The sequence below is a fragment of the Halyomorpha halys genome, unplaced genomic scaffold (assembly GCF_000696795.3).
Source record: "Halyomorpha halys isolate HHAL.00 unplaced genomic scaffold, Hhal_1.1 Scaffold74.1, whole genome shotgun sequence".
Lineage (NCBI taxonomy): Eukaryota > Metazoa > Arthropoda > Insecta > Hemiptera > Pentatomidae > Halyomorpha > Halyomorpha halys.
In genome coordinates, this window is record NW_027104736.1 from 1,241,284 (window position 1) to 1,245,223 (window position 3,940).

The 3,940-nt window shown below is 29.5% G+C and overlaps 1 long non-coding RNA gene across 1 annotated transcript in view; it reads right to left on the reverse strand.

Moving 5' to 3' along the window:
- Positions 1 to 3,590, reverse strand: part of LOC106692841 (uncharacterized) — a 3,874-nt gene extending 284 nt beyond the window's left edge. Inside the window, exon 1 of the long non-coding RNA XR_010842671.1 lies at positions 3,104 to 3,590. This is a non-coding gene — a long non-coding RNA (uncharacterized lncRNA). The remainder of the gene's footprint in view (positions 1 to 3,103) is intronic.
- Between the last annotated feature and the right edge of the window lie 350 nt (positions 3,591 to 3,940).

A 3,940-nucleotide genomic window follows, 5' to 3' on the forward strand; every position in this document is an offset into this window, starting at 1 on the left:
AATGCAGAGGAGCTCCTTGCGGATTTTCTGGGAAACTTGTTTTGTTACCTTGTAATCTTTACGAGATTATACAAAAAATATATATAATTAATAAAGTTTTGAGTATTTTTAAAAAGGATATAGAGAGGAAAACTTCGTTAGAGCAAACTTGTCGAGAAACATCTGCTATATCACACTGGCACAAAAATAATTTGATTCTTCGAAAGCTCTTCTTAATAAGCTTCCTAACTATTGTGAAACCTCTTCTAACGGTCTCTGTGATTATTTATTAATTACAAACTGAATATTCTCCAGACGGTTGTAGACGGTTTAGATTCATTGCCCTAATTTTCAATGCTACTCTCAATTTACAATTTTGCTTTCTTCCTACCGATGGAAGGTAAGCTTCCTGTTTCTGCAGGAAATGAAAATTAATTTTGCCCTAAGAATCTAAAATTTCCCCTAACTCTTAGATGTCAATAAACAAAGTCGGTTTCGTGTCTTCCTGTTTGTCTATTGTTCTAGCAAAGGACAAACACCCTAGCAGGTGGTGCGATAGTTCGATAGCCTGATTACTAAAAATCTCAACCATCCATGGAGATTGCAGAATGGACAACAGACGTTTTGAAATTCCACTGCTCAAATATAACAGTAATAATTTGCTCTTCTATAATAGCAGAAAATGTCGGAGCATTTATAAACCATACAAACGGTGGAGATCATTGTTGAAAAGAATACATTACTGGAGGATATATTCCCTCATTTTATGGTCTTTTTATGACCATTCTCTGGATATATAGTTTTAGTATCAACTTTTATCATGCAATAAAAAGTTTTTATATGTCTGCTTTTGTCTTTCATTAATTAATGTATATTATTTTCACCTTTGAAGTTTATTAATAATAGCAATATGAGCATGTGGATATGGCTATTATAAAATATATAAATATTGTTTATTGATTATATATTACGATTTTTTATATTGAGAATGTTTTAATAAATAAGAATATAATTATTAGGTTATTGACATGTACAGTTTAGACTTTGCCAAATAATAAAACTTCATGTAGCTCAATTTGTTTAAATCTATAATTGCTGTTTAATTACATAAGTGTCTGATGATATTGCTTTTGAAAAAAAAAATGTGTTTTTGAATAATATAACCTAATATGACAAGTTACATTTAAGTAATAACTTACAGAGCAATAATTAAAATAAAGTTTTTCCCATAGTTAACACAGAACACTCTCTAAATATAAAATGTTGAAACTAACAAGTCTGCATTTAAAAATGTTCTTAGACCTAAGTAAAATATATAAATAATTGCAACTAGTAAAATAACAGAAGTGATTATGTAAATAGTAAGTTGCAACGAATAAAATTTGTGTTGTTTTTTTGTCCCCTAATTTATTGTCAATTATCAAGTGCACATTTTCATCTTATTCAACAAACCTTTTATTCAAGGATAGACAGCAATTAAACTAAAAATTTTGTGACTCTTTCTTTTTATATAAAAAATTATAGCATCCGTTTAAAATTTGGATTTTATTCGTGATTTTATCATTTCTCTATATTGAAATTTGGCTTGGATCTGACCAACAATATAAGCCGGAATAACAGATTTAAAAAAAATAAACCGAAATACAAACCTCTTTTGTTTATATTAATAATTTTCCATTTTTTCAATGTCTAAATGTGTAATGTATAAATTTATAATTTTCATTTCTAATTAACATTATAAAAAGAAATGTATACATACTTACATTTTACATTCCAATAAATTGAGTTAACATTTATATTAGTTTAAATTTTTTATTTATTCATTTATTTTGTGATTTTATTCCATTAAGTTATTTAATATTTAAAAATTATTTAAAATTACGAGTATTCATTTTACTTGTAGTCTACATTAAAAAACAATTAATTTGTGATGATGATAAAAATATAGTGTTTCCTTGATAATGTCAAAAGACATGAAACGTTGAAGAATAGAGAGAGTGAGAAAAACGGATTAGCAGAAATTTGTATTTTACTATTCATACACTCCCATATCACAGCCCTCGAAGAATGGTGTCGTAATTGGAGAATTAAGATAAATTCCAACAAATCACATCAAATCACCTTTACCCTTCGGCGTAAACCTACTGACTGCCCTACAGTTTCATTTAATGATGTTACTCTTACCCCTGTCGAACAGATCCGCTACCTTGGACTACATTCGGACAAACGATTAACCTGAAATCCTCACACAAGACTGAAAATACAGGAATCTGCACGTCGATTTCGACTATTACAGCACTAACTAGACAAACGGTCTAAACTTCCAACACATTACATGTAGATTGATCTACATGACTGTAATAAGGCCAATCTCGACATATGGAGTTGAGCTTTGGGGCTCCACTAAACCTTCCAATTCCTCTCGTATTCAATCCTTACAATCCAAAATTCTTCGTAAAATTCTCAATGCTCCTTACTTTGTCACAAATAAAATCATACATGAAGACCTTAATGTAACCGATCTAGCCCGAACCAGATATCACTCCTTCCATTATAAACTCCCTAATCACTCAAACCCCCTAGTTTCTAATCTTGCATCCTCTTCCATTCCTGACAATCCTCCTGGGGCTTGAAAAGAAGATAGCCACGAGACCAGCTAATATAAAATATCATTAGAGTGCTACCAATGGGTAGTTTCTCTACACGCCTGTAACACTCCAACTTAGATCAGATTTACTAAATGTATTATAATTTACAGTTGTGAATATCAATAAATAAATATTTAAAAAAAACTTTTCATACAGACGCTCACACATATAATTAATTATTAATATATAATTGTTAACAAAATAAAAAAAAAATCTTAAATTGTGTTTTCAATGTTTTCAAAATTCAAGCCAAAGTAATTTCTTTGTTTTGAATTTGCAAGTTGCATATCAAATAAAATCACAAGGTATAGGGCTTAAGATGAGCTAAAATTTTGTCTAAAACATATTTGCTGATTGGGATACAATGTATAAAGCTATTTTCTCATTGTTGATTGATTTTTGGTATTCATTCATCATGATTTATATAATATGTTCACTGCTGAAAAAAAAAAATATGTATATAATAGTTTACTTACTACGGACAAATGCAAAGGTGTGAAACCGTGCGCGGCGAAGCATTGGCTAGTCAGGCTTAGAAGTTTTTCTTTATCAAGCTTTTTGGTTTTGTGGTAATCATCATCATCTGCTGCTGCAATCCCATCGTAGTATAGCTCCATCTTCAGTATTGATAGATTTTATGATATTTTTCATAAGACGTTAATGATGTGTTCCATAAGTTATCTACATTTTTCGTGTTAACCTGGAGCCTTGTGAATTCGAAAGAGTGTTTTAAGAATCACATGTTCATTATGATTTTATCAAAACGTATGTTTCGAAGGCTTTGTTGTTGACAGATTTTTCACCTAGGGCTGCAATAATTTTATGGTTTAGGACGTTGGATAAATGTTCACTTCCATTTTGGATCCCCTTAAATTGCAGTCCACTACTTTCAGTTTTGATTCAACCTATGCTCGAGTATTCAATAAAATAATATATTATATATTCCCAATTATTTTTATTTATTTTTTTTACAAACAACTGTCTGTTAGTAAATATTTCAGTAATAAACAAGCTGTAACGTAGTAATTAGAGTTATTATTGTATAGTTATATTTTGTATTAATTATATATAAGATTTATAATCTTAAATTTTTAAAAACTTCATTCAGGCTATTCTGCCCAGGTCAAAACATTTATATCTAATAAGTCAATTATCCATTAAAAACCATAGTCAAAATTATTTCTCTGCACACACTATTAATACACTTTTATCACAACCTTGCTTATTATTATAAGGTAGAAGTATAATACTACCTTCTCACTTTGGCTACTAGTATTAGTAACCAGCATGTAGTAAGTTGTAGGACAGAACCA